Raw genomic sequence first — 20,212 nt, forward strand, 5'->3', positions numbered from 1 at the left:
CTCCTTGATTCATAGTTTTATGTTTTGCTTCCTTAATTTCATTTTTATCTACTTGACTTGACCTTCAAAACCTTGGTTTTTTCCTTCGTTCTCCTTCGTCTATGTTAGCAATCTTATTTGGTCTTTGGTTGGTGATTCTTCAGACTTGGTAGGGAAGAAAAATTTAATTCCTTCTTGTGAACATGGTTTCCTCACTCTTTGGCTTAATATTTACTCCTAGCCTTGCCACCCTCTAGTACCGAGGTGCCCTACGTTCTCACAACTCCAAGTTTGGATCCATCTAGTCTCTTTCTCTGGTCATTCTTCTTTCCATAAGATTCTATGAATGTTTGATGATCAGCTGACAATGCCTTGTCAATGGGCACAAATCCATCGTGGTGTAGTCTACTTTTGTAAGCATGGTGGGTCATGGGCCCAATAGAGAGATGAAAGCTCTAGTCAACATTGTAGAGAGAATATACCTCGAGATATCCAAGCAAAAATCATTGACATAGAATGGGATATAGCTATTGAGTGATGGTACTTGGCAAACATGGAAGTATTGGTTGAAGTTCCAAATTCGGCGCCAGATATCGGGCGCACCCAAGGGGGATACAACTAATACATATATACAATCAACATTTACTGGCACTTAAAGCTTCTTTTTGGTTGGGTTCTCCTTGACATAAATGATGCCAAAGAGAAAAATCTTCTTATGTTATATGACTTGTTGTTCAATATGAGGAGTATGGATAAACATTTGGGCTGTAGTGAATATCATATCGACCTCCCTCTAGGCCTTGGATGTTATATCGTAAGTAGAAAAGAGCTCATCCCTTTTCATGCCTCTGACTCATCAAAATATTAATGAATGGTTCTCTTTTGTTTGGTTATCTCAATATTTTTTGCTAGTTATCCTTTTTCCTAGTTGATAAGCTATGGTGTCAAGACACTCTTTTAAGTTTTGTTGTTTAGTTGTTGATGAACTATTACAACTATTTGATATGGATGATATAATAATTTTGGTCTGGTTTCCCTAGTGGAAAACCAAGGAAACCAAATTGTATTGTAATGTATGTTATAATGTTTAATTCAAATTTTACTTCACATTAAAAAGAAGGAAAAAAAAGAGAGAGAGAGAGAAGAACAACAACATAGGTTCACACATAAATAAACACAATAAGATAGAATGAACATTTAAGGTATAGTAATACCATCAAACACTCATTTTGGAAAAAATCACTCCACGAGCCATGTTTGTAACAATACAATTCTTAACATCCAATATATCCTATACATTGATATTCATGTGCATACAAAATTTTCATAAGTAGTTCTTGAAGTTTATGCCAACTACCTTTCATTATTATATTATTCAATCTAACTACACAATGATCTTATCTCCCGATTATGACTAAATTATTTTCATTATTCTCTTGAATACTTACCAAAATACTCCATACTATTTTGGATAAATTACACTTACACTACTTATATAAAGTCCATACAATTTTAAGTTATATATGATAATATTTACCAAATATTCTTCTTCTTCTTCTTCTTATTAGTAAAAAACTCTTAATTTTATTGATAATTTAAACAAAATTACATTTTGCATATAGACAACCATGTGTATTCAAAAAGATTGGTCCCGATCCTCTCGATGGCTAAAATAGTTGTCCAAAAAATGGATATATACATAACCTGACCATAGGGGTCTAAAATAGTCCATAAACATGAAAAAATAAGGTTTTTCATTGTCAATACAAAATAAAATTAAGATATAGCCTGCAAAGCTTTCAACAATGAGATATCAAAACTAACAAAAATATATAATAAAGGAAGACACCAAAACAACATATTAAATCTAAGGAAACTGGTCATCCAAGTAGGGCCTGTGATAGACACGGAAGTGTGTCACGTTTGGGAATCCATGAATGAGCCATAACCCTTGACCAAGTTGAAGGCCTTCCTTAGAAAGCCTACTTGCTTCCCTGTCGTGCTCCCTATAAATGTGTATGCAAGAAAAAGAAACATAAGTGAGCTTGATTCTCTACAAATCCTCGAGAACATGAGCAAGGTGAATACTGTGACATTGTTGTATCTCATTGACCTAGTTAAAGAGAAACAAATAATCACTGAAATACTGAAGCTATTCACATCCTTTTTCTCAAGCAAAAGCTAATAAAGAACAATAAGATGAAAGTTCTGCCAAATTATTTGATTCCCTCTGGAAACCCATATTAACTTTGAAATAATGTTGTTTAGATAAATGTTAGAAGAAATCACCACAACACACTCGTTCTTCCCCTTGCTTGGACCCATCAAAGTAACCCACAAGTGAGATTTATCAGGTTCCTCTTAGATCACAATTCTATTTCTAAGAGTGTCTTTGGATTGGGGAAAATTTAGCATGATAGTCATAACTTCAATAACCACTCTACCTTGAGAGGAAGACTTATTTTGGAAGATTCCTTTATTCCGTGCTAGCCAAATTCCCCAACATATAATCTTTTTTTCATTATATGTTTAATACTTTATCTTTATTTATTACACAATTTACATTCTATTTTTTTTTTTGTTTTTTTTTTTATCTATAAAAAATGTTTCATAAAACATTATATATAAAAATATGCTACATTAACTTTTTTAAACAAATGCTTAATTACATTTATCATCTATCCCAAGACTAGATTATTGAGTCAATAGGCGCTCTACCGCCAGTATGCCAAAACATTTAAAACATTTAACATTGTCGATAGGCGCTCTACGACCACTATGGGGGATCTCACATAAACATTTAAAACATTTAACATTGTTGGCCCTATTTAAAAATTAAAGTAATTATTATTATGTATAAACAAAATATAAATTTAAAATATAAAGAGGTTTACGAACACTCAAAAAAGAGGTATGGTAAATAAATAAAAATATAAATACACTGGAGGTATGGTAAATAGATAAAAATATAAATACACTAGAGGTATGGTAAATAGATAAAAATATAAATACACTGGAGGTATGGTAAATAAATAAAACCTCTTTTTATATTTGTAAATAAATAAACTAGAGGTATGGTAAATAAATAAAACCTTTTTTATATTTACTCCATAAACCTTTTTATATTTAAAGAAAACTCAAAAAAAAGGGTTTTATTTAGGTGAAGCCTATGGGCCAAATACCATTTTAATACCATGGGCTAAATACCATATTTATAAAAGAGGTATGGTAAATAAATAAATATAAAAGAGGTATAAAGAGGTATGGTAAATAAATAAAAATATAAATAAACTAGAGGTATGGTAAAAAAATAAAACCCTTTTTTTTATATTTACTCCATAAACCTCTTTATATTTAAAGAAAACTCAAAAAAAGGGTTTTATTTAGGTGAAGCCTATGGGCCAAATACCATTTTAATACCATGGGCTAAATACCATATTTATAAAAGAGGTATGGTAAATAAATAAATATAAAAGAGGTATAAAGAGGTATGGTAAATAAATAAAAATATATCAAATATGATTAGAAATCAACATCTAATTATATACCAAGCCTATGAGCCAAATACCATGGTAAATAAAAGAGATATGGTAAACAAATAAAACCTCTTTCGAGAGATATGGTAGATAAATAAAAACTCTTTTTATATTTACTCTATAATCCACTTTATATTTACTAACATTCAAAATTTGTATTTAGATGAAGCCTATGGGCCAAATTATTATTAATACCATGCAAAAAAAAAACATTATTAACCCTAATATTAATATTAATATTATTAACTTTGAATTAATACAATATTAAATTTGTTATATTATAATATATATTAATATATCATGATATATATTAAATCTAGATATATACAGGAGGGAAGAACAAAGACATATAGTGATAGAGGTGGAGAGATAGGGGGAATGACAAGGGAGAGATGGAGATAAACTAAAGGAGAGGGGAGAGGAGGAATGAAGAGAGAGGAAGGGAGAGGTGGAGCTAAACTAGAGGAGAGGGGAGAGGAGAAATGAAGAGAGAGGAGAGGGAGAGGTAGAGAAGAGTAAGAGAGGGAGAGGGAGACACAAAGATGGAATGGAGGGGAGAGAGAGAGAAAGAGAGGGAGGGAGATAATGAGAGGATTGGAGAGAGAGATGGGCGAAGAGAGAGGGAGGTAGGAGATAAAAGGAGAGAGAGGAAGGATGAGAGAGGGAGGGATAGAGAGATGGATTTGGAGGGGGAGAGATCGAGGGAAGAAGAAAGACATAGAAATTAAGAAGTGGAGAGGGAGGGAGTGACAAGGGAGAGATGGAGAGAGAGTGTCTATGTTTAGGGGTGAGATAAAAATACAAAGAAGGAGAGATGGAGAGAATGGGGGAAAGAAGGAGAGAGGGAGGGATATAGTAACATAGTTAGAGAGAGAGAGTGTGTGATGGGGGGAGAGAGTGGATTGGAGGGAAAAGAGAGAGAGAGAGAGAGAGAGAGAGAGAGGATTGGAGGGCAAAGAGAGAGAGAGAGAGAGAGAGGATTGGAGGGCAAAGAGAGAGAGAGAGAGAGAGAGAGAGAGTGATGGGGGAAGAGAGAGGGAGGTAGGAGATAAAGGGAGAGAGAGGAAGGACGAGAAAGAGGACTTAGAGAGAGGAGGAGAGAGGGAGCGAAAGAAGACTTGAGAGACGGAGGAAGCTGGTATTAATAAAATGAAATATAACTAGACTCATGGTATTTTGGTAATCAATATCAAATATTATGGTTGTCATTATGTACCATTACATTTATCATGGCATGTGCCTAAATTATATTTACTATCTTTTTAATATTTGGAAATTACAACTATTTTTAATTTTTTCTTTGATGTCCACGAATTTATGACACCCAAGAAGTGGAAGATAAGTGTTAATGTATCTCTCTATGAAATAAATACAAGTTTCAATATGATTTTTAAAATAATAATATTATATTAATTATAATTATAATTATATATATATTTTGATATAATATGTTTTTGTGTTATTTTATTTGTTGTGTCGATCTCTAGCCCAGTATAGTAGCCATGTTGTAATATAATGTTTAACATTTTTTACTAATTCGTAATGTAAACATTTTAACTCTATGTAAACATTTTCGCCTCATTAGTAGGTTTGAAAGTGGACCAGAAAAGCATTTTATGTGATTAATTCAAAATTTGGCCTCAAAAATCATTTTAACCAATCAAAATAAAATAAAATCATCCTTAAACCATCCTAGATGCATCTTAACTCTGGATCTACTAAGTGTCCAAACATCCAAAGGGATCAAAATTTCTTGATATGCAAACCTCTTTTAGAGCGAAAAGAGATTTGATCCCTCTCGGTGCTTGGTAGATCCAGAGTTAATATGGATCAAATCTCTCTATAAAATCAATATAGGAGTTAATATGGATCAAATCTCTTTATGAAATCAACATAAGTTTTAATATGATTTTTAAAATAATAATATTATTAAAAATATATATTTTACATAATATTTTTTTGTGTAAATTTTATTTTTTAATATTTTAGTTACTGCGTTGAGAGACGACTCAATATAGTAGAGATGTTGTAATGTAATGTTTAACATTTCTAGCTAAGTCAAATTACATAAAAATAAACAAATAAAAATATTAATGTAATGTAATGTAAACATTTTAACTTAGTCAAAATAAAATAAAAAAGTAAAAATTAAATTTAAAAAAAATAACAAAGTAAAAATTACCCTATAAAAATAAAATAAAAACAAAAATTAAAAAGGCCCATACTATTGGCCTATGGTATTGACCCATGGTATTCATATGGAATATAGGCTATATAAAGGGGGAAATTAAACCATCCTAGATCCATCTTAACTCCAGATTTACCAAGCGTTGAGAGGGGTCAAATTTCTTGATATGCAATCATTTTTTAGAGTGAAAAGAGATTTGTTCCTTCTCGATGCTTGGTAGATCCGAACTTAAGATGGATCAAATCTATCGAGGTGAAAACCTCTTTTTTGAGTTCAAAACTTGAGGAAAGGTTTGCACCTTGATAGATTTGATCCCTCTCAGCACTTGATAAATCTAAAGTTAAGATGAATCTAGGCTAGTAGAATAAATTATGATAAGAAATCCACAAGTAATATGTGACTTTGTTACTAAACCTAGAAAATTGTCTTAAGCACTTAATTATATATTAGTATATAGATCCATCTTAACCATAGATCTAGCAACCATGTAGAGGGACCAAATCTCTTAAGGTGTAAACCTCTTTCAGAGAGAAAAACTTTTTAAAAAAGGTTTTTACTTTGAGAAATGTGATCTTTCTCAATGCTTCATAGATTTGTGGTTAAAATGGACACGCACAACACCCCATGCATAATTTTTCATTAATTAAATAACATTTTGAATTCATAAATGAAGTCAACTATTTGAAAATCTCATTTGGCATTTGGTTTGTGTAGAATACACAACAACAACTCTTTGCTATATTTTAGGTAAAATTGACCAAAATATACACCTTAAAAGGGGCAAAAATGTAGAATAGTAAAACTACTTAAAATGTTTTAACAATAAGATATATATATATATATATATATATATATAGATATATATATATATAGATATATATATATATATATAGATATATATATATATATATTGAAATATTTTACTTAATATAGGCATTGAAATATTTTATTTGTGAATCTTATCCACATTATTTTCTTGCTTAAAAATTAGATAAATTACACATAATTACATTTTTTAATTTCAATTACTTTTTTCCTTTGAACATTAAAATATTTTTTATAAACTTTTTCTTTTTATATATACATATGTAGGAAGTTGGTATTAAAATAAATTACTTAATATAGATATTCAAATAGTTTATATAACTTTACATTGAAATTTCTTTTAAGAAATATAATAACTATACATTTTCGTCAAAGAAAAATATAAGTTTGTTTTTTTTGTTTGTTTTTTTGTTTTGTTTTTTTTTTTTTTTTTAAGCCTAAAAGTGTTTATACAATTTCCATGTCATAATATGTAAACCAATCAAAATCCTTTAAATTTAAAAAGAGGTACATGTAAATATTTTTTAATTGTATTTTTGGCTTATCTCCTTATAGATTTACTCAAATTTCAAGTGTAAGCAACAGTTGGATGCGGAACTAAATTTCACATCCAACGAGTACCCATTATGCATACTTTTGAAAAACCCGCATTCATAAAAATTGAATATACATTAAAAAAGTGTTAATGTATCTTCAATTTTTATCAATGTGGGCCTTCTCAGAAGTATGCATAATGGGTACTCATTGGATGTGGAATTTAATTCTTCATCCAACGAGTGTCTACACTTAAAATTTGAATAAATCTATAAAGAGATAAGCCAAAAATAAAAAAATAAAAAATAAAAATAAAAATAGTTTTCTTCTTTTCCCTCCATTATTCATAACTTTTATTTTATTATTTTAACACAACTTTTAGGCTCAAATTTCCTCTAATAGTTTAATTTATTTCGTGCTCAAGTTGATATAAAATAATGTTACTTAACATGGACATCAAAATATTCTATTTGTGTCCCGGATGCGGGTGCCATGTCTGGAGAAGGCAGTATGCCACATGGTGTACATGGGCGTGCTCGAGTTTAAGCAGCTCCTTAAATGCTCCACGCCGCCCTGGCCAGCGAGCGTGAGAGCTATAGAGCGAAGGGACGGCCATTTATGGTCTAAGATGAGCCTTAAACGCAGAGGCAGAGGTGAGTTATGGCGCACCAGCTTCAAGGCAAACTACCGCTGCATAAATCTGAAGAATATGGGGAATGTTGGTCAGTTCGATTTGAGGAGGTGGAGATCTGGGTTTCAGGGCTCAAAGAGGGATCACGAAGCCACCTTCGGGCTCTCTGGAGCAGTGAAAAAGTCGCGACAGGAAGTGTTGATAAGTTGGAAGATATGGCGCCAAGGCAAAGGCCCTTCAGTCGACGCGGCACCGGAAGAGGAGGAGCCTCACGCCCCCCTGTCAATCCTTCGTCGAATTGCTGCCGCTGCCTATGCCATAGGGTGGAGGAAGCCAACCCCATCCAAGCTCAGCAATTCATGGAGGCCAGGCCACAGAACCCAGGAGCTGCTTCGCTACCGGCGTTTGGCTCAGCGATTTTCTCTGTCATTAATGCACAAGGTAATTCAAGCATTCAAGCTCATGTTTCAGTTTTATTTGTGGAAGAGACGAAAGAAGAAAAGGGGGAACAACCCCAGGCCCCAATTCAACCTATGGAAAGGGAGCTACCCCATGGCCCAATTCAGCATGCAGAGAGTTCCAAAGCTGCTGAGGACAAAGCCGGGGCACAATCCGAGCCAGGAGCGGTCTTACCAGCTTCTCAACCAGCACCAGCAAAGGGCAAGGCCAAATATGACTGGGGACCTCCACCAGAAGGTGAATATTGGATCTATCCAGAAGACTCGGAGGAAGACTCAGATGTATAGTCTCGGGCTCAACCCAGCGCCAGTTCTCTGCTCGAACTCAGGTTTTTTCGTTTGATGTTTGCCCTGCCACCAATACTTAATGTATGGCGTTAATCTTTTTGTTTGGTCAGACAATTTCGATGTTCAGTGTGTGTCCCGTCCCCTGCGTGGGACTCTGATGAATTTTCTACAGGTCTCTTTTTGCCCCTGCGTGGGAAAGGTAGTTTTGTATGGTTTCGTTTACACAGCTCCTCTGCTATGGCATGGGCTTCCAGTTCTAATAGAGTGCACAATGATACTGGTCTCTTTTTTTGCCCCTGCGTGGGCGCTTAATCACAGGAAGAAGGCCCCTGCGCGGGTAACTGACTTATTGAAGCTCTATGAGCAAGAGCGCCAACCCAGGCCTCTCGCAGTGTGTAAACCTGAATGTAACTGTTATCTGTTTTCAATGTAAATAATAGAAGTAGCGTAGCTTTAACGATAAAAAAAAATATATATATATATATATATATTCTATTTGTGGTAAAGAGTGAATGTGAAATAGTTTTACCACGTATGCATGAATATAGAGTGAACTATGTTTACCACATCTCAATAACAAATCGATGAACACAATAAAAGTGATATTTTTTATTTTTATAATACTTTTAATTAAAACTAAATGAACATATATATTTATTTTTGTTTTTAATTATAGTTGATATTATTTTTTTATGCAAAAATGTTTAATTTTTATTTTAAAATGGACACCTGCCAACTTAAAATTGACCACAAAATTACATATCTCCCTCACAATAAACTATAATATATACCTCTTAACATAATAAGAGGTATATTTTACTCAAAAAAAGAAATCACAATGCAAAGCAATATATTTCCTCGTACAAAACAATCCAATTTCCTCATACAAAACAACCCAATTATCTCAAGTCAAAAGGTGGAGGTTATTTTTGGCCCAATTAACTCAGGTAAAGGGTGAGGTTATTTTGGCTTAATTCTATTTAACATGTGTGTTTTTATGAAATATGATTTGAGTTTTATTTTGCAAATTATTTTGAGTATCAAAATTAGAGATGAAAATTATTTAAATTAAAAATATATATTATTTAGTTTTAAAGCATTTTTTATTTTATTTTACTTTATTTTATATGGTTCAAAGACCAAGAAGATCGGTTTAATTTTATTTTATATGGTTTACAGACCCTAGAGATCGGTGACCACTACGTCTATGGAATATTTGTACTAGGCAAATCCACCAGAAGGGATCACTTCCTGACAGTTCAACCACATAACATGAACCAGAGAGTGTCGAGAGAATTGGACCTGTGACCTCTCAATAGAAAAGGCGCTTTAACGATGGGGACTCAACCAATTGAGCTAACCCTAAGGGTTGAAAGTTTTAAAGTAATAAATTATAAAGACTTTATATATAAAAATTGTAGATAGAATTTTTGTTAGTTTAAGTGTCAAAATAATGTGGAGAGAAATTGTTTATTTTAATCCAAATTTTGGTTAGAAATATTCTATATTAATAAAATTGCAAATGGAAAATAATTGTACAGTTTTAATTACATTAAGAATATTTGATAGTATTGAATATGTTTCTAGATTTAAAACAATTCTTTTATCAATATAAAATTCTAGGGTTTCTTTTGAATACTTGTTTATGCTTGGCTCCGCAAGAGGGGGTTCTTCCCCCTCCTTTGACTATATTGTTTCGGGAGCTCATAATGAATCTGGATCTACTGGTATTCCCTATTAACATCCTTATCTTTGACATCCCTTTCATAGATAAATTAGATGAAGTGGGGATTTTAGGCTTGCAACAAACCCTCCACTGGGTGTATTGTGGAAAGTTAGAAATCCAGTGTGTTGCTTGCCAAAAGCAGTGCAAGATCCAAAATATGAGATTAAATATAGTAAGATCAAAGAATATATCCAATATATGCAAGATCACGCTCTTATATGCAAATTTATTAGATTATGGCCCTAAAAAAAGGCTTTGATTGGGTGGATTCAAGATAAATGGAACACCCAAGGTCAAATATAATTGGAGTTGGGGACCAAGGGTTTTTTTAGCCATTTTCTCTAGCTTAGAAGATAAATCAAGGGCTTTTGAAGGAGAGTCATATTTTTTCAACAATGAAAGGCTCTTAATGTGATTCTGGAAGGAACAATATAATCAAGAGAAGGAGGATTTCCTTGCAACCTCGGTGTGGGTCTATCTCTTTTCTCTTCTAAAAGTATATTGGAAGAAAGAAACCCTTGAAAGCATTGGTAATGCCATCGACAATTTTGTCAATGTATTAGAGGCTACCAAGAGAGGGAGGCACACTTCATATGCACTTATCTGTGTTTATAGGAATACCTCTCATCCTCTTCCAGCCTCTATAAATATTTACTCTCAAGATAGTGCTTGGAAGCAGTCTCTAGATTATGAACAAGTCCCCTTTAGATGCAGAGATTGCCATCAATATGGGCATCTTATTAGGAACTTTCCAATGAATGCCAAGGAAATTCTTGAAAAAAAACCTTATTAGAAAGAGCCAATTGTTTTGGGAAAATACCCCTAAAGAAGTAGAAGTTCAAGTCCCTAGAGTACCTCAAATCCTGACCAGATCCCTGGATCTTAAACTAGGTTTGAGTCTCTCTCCTCTTTGAAGGAGTCTCTAGAGAAATTCTACATTCAATCACACACACAATTAGTAGAAGGTAAATCCCAGAACCCTACAGAGGTTGTGCAAAAGTCCCTTGAAGAGCATCAACAAAATTCATTACCATAGGAGATGATTAGATCCCGTTCAGAAGAAGTTGAAGCAAAAGCCCTACCAGAAGATATGAATCTAGATGAATCACCATTGATTTCCCTTGTGGAAGCATATCATGGAAAATACGTGGTAGGCATGCAATCTCATAAGGCTAGGATTCTATATAAGGCTTATATTTGAAGCAAGAAGTTGGGCTCGAGTTCATCATAGTCCAATCTTGGGGTTCAGACGATGGATTTCAAGGTGGTCTCCATCCAAGACAAAGAAGCAAAAAAACAAGGCCAAAGATCAATAAGGCACGGATCCAAGAAGATGGTAAACCATTAGTCCACTTAGGGAAAGTCATGCAAATGTAAAGCATTTCCCCCATAGAAATCTTGAATTCTCAAGAAGATTTTTATGTTGTTATGATTATTGTAGTAGTTTTCATTGTCTATTCTTGGTAGGAAGCTAGTTAGTTTCAAGTATCTCTTGGATTTTAGTCCTCTTTTGGAAATTCAATGTAACTTTTTCTGAGTAATAAAAGGATCCTTTTATCCCACAAAATAAAAATATACTTTTGACAAAAATTATGTAATAAAATTTTAATAATATCAAAATGAAAAAACTCTAGCCTAGATCCATATTAACTCTAGATCTATGAAGCACCGAGAGGGATCAAAGCTCTCGAGATGCAAACCTTTCCTCGAGATTTGCACTGAAAAAAAAAAGGTTTGCACCTCGATAGATTTTATCCATCTTAACTCCGGATCAAATCTCTTCCCTTAATATTAATATTAAGGTTAATAATATTTTTTTGCATGGTATTAAACTTGAAAATATAATTCCTACTTGTCTCAATTGTGATTCATTCTATGTAAAGGAGTTTGTTCCTATTCTCTAGGAGTAGTTTAGATCTAATTTTTTCCTAGATTGATGTGTGGTTGAGATATTATCTCAACCAACTAATTGTGTGTCCAAGACAGTTTCCTTATATTGATATAACACTTCTTGTATATATGTAATATTACTTGATCAATGTAATGTGCATGCATTATTAAATTTTAAGTTGGTATCAGAGCCTGTATGAGCCTGGGCCTTGGCCCCTCATGAGCCAAGGGGAATAATAGAGTATATTTTTTGTTTTTTGTTTTTATTTTTCCATCAAATTATTAAAGTTATTTTGGAGTTGTTGGAGAGTGTGGACCATAGCCAGGTTGTGAGGGCTAACATATCTGTGGGCAGTGAGTGAAAGAGCGATTTTCCGACTATGTGTGCTCTAGTATTCTGGGACTGCGTGCTTGGAGAAGAATTGATGGTGCTTGCCTACGGCTCCTGTCACGATGTTGATGCCTGCATGAATCTTGAAAGTTGAGACCAACCTTCTTCAACCGAGCCTATGATAAACCAATATTGGTTGTTGTTGAGCTTGTGTAAGAGAGGAAAACAGTCGTATTGGTTTGTTGTTCTGTTTAGGGAAGGATTCATCTGAAGTGGATAGATAGAGATGGGGAAAGGCATGCTTGGTGAACCTGACTCTTTCTAATCTCCTGCGCATAGCTGCAATGACGACCAAATAGCCATCGTGGAATGCATTGAGGGCAGTCTGTACGAGATCCGTATCGACTGAATTATACAACAACAAAACGACCATCTCCGTAGAAACAAATCTTCCATTCTCAAAAGATGAATTTCTTAAAGGCCTCATTTTTCAACGAGGATGGATCTTCATCATCAAAAAAATTCAGAGGATTTGGATAATCCAAACCAAGAGGTGATCGATAGTTGGGAAAATCAAGCGAAGGAATGGAGCCCCATCGATGAAGAAATAACCACTGATTGAGCACCAGAATAGGGAAAAAAAACCTTCTAACGTTAAAAAATGAGGTGCGAATGTGGGATTCTGGAGCCTTGGAGGCATTGTAAACACTTTGACCTCAAAATTAGAAGAGGTTATTGAATCCTATTGCCGCAATTTGGAAGAGTTTCGCTCAGGGTTGCAGAAGGAGATGGAGGTGATCTACAAAGTTCTGAGTCGCACCATGAAGGATTTGCCTAATCCGTTAGATGTTGGAGCTTCTGTGGTAGAGGAATCCCTAGATTCCATGGGGCAGATCATTGATGAATTCAGGAGCTTGGTGTGGCGAGAGATGACGACAATATGGCGGCTCACCTGGTTCGTGCACTGCCCGGGCATCATTTTCGGCCAGTTTTCCTGATCTTTCATAAGTGAAATTGGGATCCTGACGGTTTATGCCACAATCTACAAGTTTCTTTTGTTTCCCTTCGTGTTCCAGGGAAGTCGGGTCTGCTGGAAAGAGGCGTACATGGATGGCTCCAATGCTGAGCTTGTTGTCAAGCAAGAAGTTTGGGTTGCCACTGATGTTAGAGGTCAGAATCAACCGTTTAATACTGTTAATGGAGATGCCTTCACCTTGAAGCAACTTCGGCCTGATTTTTTTTTTAAGTAGAGTGACTAAAGTGAGTAGGCATTGTTGAGGTTGTTGTGTGGATTCGAGAGCTAGTTGCAAGAACCATGTTGGGAGTAACCCGAGCAGTCTGTTGTGTTGGTTTGTTTTTGTTGTATGCCAATGCTTAAACCTGTTGTTGTGAAATGAAGGTATCTATGCTGAAGAAAGAGTTGAAACAGACTTTGAGTGTGGAGGCGCTATTGAGTTGCTACGTTGAGTGTTGTGTAGAGGTGTTGTTGAAACCTTTGTGTTGTTGGATTCCGAGTTGGATATAAAAGACACAATTTACAAGGTATTTGATATTTTAATGGGAGTGCTTTTGTTTTTTTAAGTGTGGTCCCCAATTAAGCATACATGACACTCTTACAGTGACCTCTTTTATGGAAAATGATAAAGAATAAGTTCATATTTTATGAAGTGATTGGTTCATGGATTTATGGTTAGTGTTTTGGATTATTGAAGATAATTTCATTGAGTTTAGCCAACTCAATGTGTAGTGATTTTGTTAGAATTGGCTACTCTAGCAAATCACACTTATATGAATATGGAAATCCAATACAATTGATGGACAATGACACTAAAGATGCCAAAGACAATGTTGTGGATGCTATGAATAATTTCAAAAGAGATGGTAGAGCAATGTTATAAATTAAAGGATGATGGACAACATAGTGAAAGTTTGTGTGAGTTAGTGTGATTTTGTGGGATAGACTCACTAGCATGTTGTATTATGAGTCACAAATCTTAACTGTAAGCAAGTCTATGGTGTTTTGTAGTGGTATTTGTAAAGTATGTACCTAGTAACTCCATGAGTTGGAGTGTGTAATGTAAGCTTGATGAGGCATGTGTACCCCCATGAAGTTCGTGGTAATCTTAAAACCATTATGTAAGTGCAGGTTTGTGGTAAGCTGCAAACCACTTTGCAGTGTCAGTTTGTGGTAAGGCAGAAACCATGTGTGTGAGTGAAGTGGACAGGGATTCTTGTAGCCATGATTCAGGGTCAGTGGACAAAACCCTAGGCATGGTTTAGGGTAAGCCGATAAAGCCCAAAGCATGGTTATGGGTAAACTGAGAAAACCCATGATGACAATGATGAGGGGGATTTACAGGTATAGGTGTAGGTATGTAGATAATGGTTGACTGAAACATGTACACAAAGGACATCCTAGTAGACTGGCAGTTGCAACAGTTGGTACTCATGCATTCTGGTAGATGGTTGTTCCTTTATATGGACGTCAACATATTCTTTTTTATCATGTTTGTAAACACCAGGACCACAACTAGACTTCGCAGATTGAGATTGAGACAAGTAGACATTAAGAGGGTGACTTGAAAATATAATTCCTACTTGTCTCAATTGTGATTCATTCTATGTAAAGGTGTTTGTTCCTATTATCTAGGATTTGTTTAGATCAAATTGTCCTAGATTGGTGTGGGGTTGAGAGAATATTGATTGTGTGTCCAAGACAATTTTCCTATCTTAAGACAACACTTGTATAAATATAATATTATTTGATCAATGTAATGTGCATGCATTATTCAATTTTAAGTATTAATAATAATTTGGCCCATGGTATTTGGCCCATAGGTGTCACCTAAATAAAGTCTCCTTTTTTGTAAGTTTTGCTCTTTAAAAGAGGTTTACACCTTAAGAGATTTGATCCCTCTAGATGGTTGCTAGATTTGTGATTAAGATGGACCTATACTAATATATAATTAATTGCTTAAGACAATTTTCTAAGTTTAGTAACAAAGTCACATATTACCTATGGATTTCTAGATCGAGAGGTGCTCTACAACCCAGTATGGGGGTAGATCTCACGTAAACATGTAGACATTTAACATGTAAACGTAAACGTAAATGTAATGTTTACATTTTTAATCTAATGTTAGCCCTATTTAAAAATCAATCTAATTATTATTATGTATAAATACAATATAAATTTAAAATATAAAGATATTTACGAACACTAAAAAAAGAGGTATGGTAAATAAATAAAACCTCTTCTTATACTTACTCCAAAGGTATGGTAAATAAATAAAAATATAAATAAACTACAGGTATGGTAAATAAATAAAACCTCTTTTTATATTTACTCCATAAACCTCTTTATATTTATGAGCAAAAAAAGAGCTTTATTTACGTGAAACCTATGGGCCAAATACCATTTTAATACCATGGACCAAATACCATATTTTTTTATATTTACTTTGAGAAATTTGATTATTCTTGGTGCTTCATAGATTTGTGGTTAAAATGAACACACACATCCCATGCATAATTTTTCATTAATTACTATATTTTAGGTAAAACTGACCAAAATATATACTTAAAGAGACCAAAATGTAAACTACTTAAAAGGTTTAAACAATAAGATATATATATATATATATATATATATATATATATATATATATATGAGATGGAAATATTTTACATTATTTTTTTTGTTTAAGGATTATAATTACACATCATTACATTCTTTTACTTTCAATTACTTCTTCTTTTTGAACATTAAATTATTTATATATATATATATATATATATATATATATATATATATATATATAAAGTTAATATTAAAATAAATTACTTAATATAATATTCAAATAGTTTATATAATTTTACATTGAATGCTTTTTTAAGAAATATAATAACTATACATTTTCCTGATTTTTTTTTTCTTTCCTTTCTTACAAAATTTCAAGCTAAAAAAGTTTGTACAATTTTCATGTAATTTCTATGTCATAATATGTAAACGAATCAAAATCCTTTAAATTTAAAAAGAGGTAAATGTAAATATCTTTTAATTATATTTTTGGCTTAACTCCTTATACGTTTACTCAAATTTCAAGTGTAGGCAATCGTTGAATGCGGAATTAAATTTCACATCCAACGAGTACCCATTATACATACTTCTGAATAAAAATTCAAGATACATTAAAAAAACGTTAATGTATCTTAAATTTTTATCAATGTGGGTCTTCTCAGAATTATGCGTAATAGCTAGTCGTTGGATGTGAAATATAATTCTACATCCAACGAGTGTCTACACTTGAAATTTGTGTAAATCTATAACAAGATAAGCCAAAAATATAAAAAAATAATAATAATTTTTTTCTTTTTCCTCCAAAATTCATAACTTTTATTTTATTATTTTAACTATTATTTTATCATTTTTCCTTAAAAGCAATTTTTAGGTTGAAATTTCAACCAATAGTTTATTTCTCATAAAATTATATTACTTCGCATGGACATCAAAATATTTTATTTATGGCAAAAAATGAAAGTGAAATATTTTTCTCTTCATATCCATGAATCTAGAATGAAATATTTTTACCACATCTCAATAACAAATAGATAAACACAAATGAAAATGATATTTTTTATTTTTATAATACTTTTAATTAAAACTAACTAACCATACATATTTTTTTATTATAGTTAATATTATTTTTTTTATGCAAAAATATTTAACTTTTAATTAAAACTAACTAACCATATATATTTTTTTATTATAGTTAATATTATTTTTTTATGCAACAATATTTAATTTTTATTCTAAAATTAAAAATAACCACAAAATTATATATCTCCCTCACAATAAACTACAAAATTACATATTATTTTATAGGATTCACAAATTATTTAAATTAAAAAATATTATTCAGTTTTTTATTTTATTTTATATTAGATGGTTCACGAATTTTGGACATAGGTTTTATTTTATTTTATATGATTTACAAACCTTGGAGATCGGTGACCACAATGTCTCAATGTCTATGGAATATTTGTACTACCACAAAGCATGACTCAGAGAGTGAGAGTGTCGAGAGAATTGAACTTGTGGCCTCTCAATAGCAAAGGGGCTTTAACGACAAGGACTCAACCAATTGAGCTAACCCAAAGGGCTGAAAGTTTTAAAGTAATAAATTGTAAAGATGTTATATAAAAAGTTTGCAAATAGAAATTTTTGTTAGTTGAAGTGTTAAAATAATGTGGAGAAAAATTGTTTATTTTAATCTAAAATTTGGTTGGAAATATTTTATATTGATAAAATTGCAAATGGAAAATAATTGTACAGTTTTAATTACATTAAGAGTATTTTATAGTATTGAATATGTTTCTAGATTTAAAACAATTTTTTAATCAATATAAAATTCTAGGGTTTCTTTTGAATACTTGTTTATGCTTGGCTCCGCCAGAGGGGGTTCTTCCCCTCCTTTGACTAGAATGTTTTGGGAGCTCAGAATGAATCTGGATCTACTGGTATTCCCTATTAATATCCTTATCTTTAACATCCTTTTCATAAAGAAATTAGATGAAGTGGGGATTTTAGGCTTGCAACAAACCCTCCACTGGGTGTATTGTGGAAAGTTAGAAATCTAGGGTGTTGCTTGCCAAAAGCAGTGAAAGATCCAAAATATGAGGTTAAATATAGTAAGATCGAAGAATATATCCAATATATGCAAGATCACGCTCTTATATGCAAATTTATTGGATTATGGCCCTATAAAAAGGCTTTGATTGGGTGGATTCGAAATAAATGGAACACCCAAGGTCAAATATAATTGGAGTTGGGGACCAAGGGTTTTTTTAGCCATTTTCTCTAGCTTAGAAGACAAATCAAGGGCTTTTGGAGGAGAGTCATATTTTTTCAACAATGAAAGGCTCTTAATGTGATTCTTTAAGGAACAATATAATCAAGAGAAGGAGGATTTCCTTGCAGCCTCGGTGTGGGTCTATCTCTTTTCTCTTCCAAAAGTATATTGGGAGAAAGAAACCCTTGAAAGCATTGGTAATGCCATCGACAATTTTGTCAATGTATTAGTGGCTACCAAGAGAGGGAGGTATACTTCATATGCACTTTTCTGTGTTTATAGGAATATCTCTCATCCTCTTCCAGCCTCTATAAATATTTACTATCAAGATAGTTCTTGGAAGCAGTCTCTAGATTATGAACAAGTCCCCTTTAGATGTAGACATTGCCATCAATATGGGCATCTTATTAGGAACTTTCCAATGAATGCCAAGGAAATTTTTGAAAAAAACCCTTCTTAGAAAGAGCAGAAGTTCGAGCCCCTAGAGTACCTCAAATCTTGACCAGATCCCTGGATCTTAAACTAGGTTTGAGTCTCTCTCCTCTTTGAAGGAGTCTCTAGAGAAAGTCTACATTCAATCAAACACGCAATTAGTAGAAGGTAAATCCCAGAACCCTATAGAGGTTGTGCAAAAGTCCCTTGAAGAGCATCAACAAAATTCATTACCACAGGAGATGATTAGATCCCCTTCGGAAGAAGTTGAAGTGGAAGCCCTGCCTGAAGATATTGATCTATATGAATCACCATTGATTTCCCTTGTGGAAGCATATCTGGAAAGGATGTGGTAGGCATGCAACCTCACAAGGCTAGGATTCTATATAAGGCATATCTTTGAAGGAGGAAGTTGGGCTCGAGTTCGTCATAGTCCAGTCTTGGGGTTCACACGATGGATTTCAAGGTGGTCTCCATCCAAGACAAAGAAGCCAAAAAACAAGGCCAAAGACCAATAAGGCACGGATCCAAGAAGACGGTAAATCATTAGAAGTCATGCAAATGTGAGGCATTTCCCCCATGAATTCTCAAAGAGATTTTTATGTTGTTATGATTATTGTAATAGTTTTCATTATCTATTCTTGATAGAAAGCTAGTTAATTTCAAGTATCTCTTAGATTTTAGTCTTCTTTTGAAAATTCAAACTATACGTAACTTTTCTTTGAATAGTAAAAAGATCATTTTATCTCACAAAACAAAAATATAATTTTGACAAAATATATATATAATACAATTTTAATAATAACGAAATAAAAAAACTTGTATTTATAAAATTTTAATTTATTTTTGTGACTTTTTCATTCGTCAACTATATTCAAGACTAATTTAACTCAAAACACTTACTCATATATATGAATGCTACACTAATTTGACTCAAAACACTTATATATATGAACGCTATCTATGATGAATTTGTATTTAATTTTCTATCACCCACCTTATTATATATTTCATAAACTCCAAACCTCCAATTATTTCCAACTAAATTAAATGGTTTCTTACAATACTTTGATAATACTTTAATAAGAAAAAATCTTTTGAATTTAATCATAATATAATTTTAATTTGATATAAATTTAAAAATCATAAAAATCATTTAAAGGTAAAGAATTTTTTATTTTCAGAAAATTACACAAAAATCATACAATTATCCTTTTTCAAATTTTTCATTTCATTTTATAAACATCGTTGCACTACTTTTTTTGGGATAATTTCTAAATATATCTTATTTAAATATATGGTTTTATAGGTGGGAAAATTTATCATAATTCACTTGTCAAATTAGTAGTAAGGACATCATCTCTAGCTGCAATTAGCGAATGCATGCTGACTCATTACCCTTATTCAAGGAAAATCTTCCCAACTGAAATAACCACTTGGAATAACCCGCCACCCTTATTTAAGGAAAACCACATAGCTAGTGGACTGTAAAAAAGCATGCTTTCACTCCCACTATAGGTCTTAGGCCTTTAAATTGTTTCC

This window comes from Pinus tabuliformis, chromosome 9, assembly GCF_031772625.1.
Source record: "Pinus tabuliformis cultivar Carrire ecotype Pingquan chromosome 9, CPIR1, whole genome shotgun sequence".
Classification (NCBI taxonomy): Eukaryota; Viridiplantae; Streptophyta; class Pinopsida; order Pinales; family Pinaceae; genus Pinus; species Pinus tabuliformis.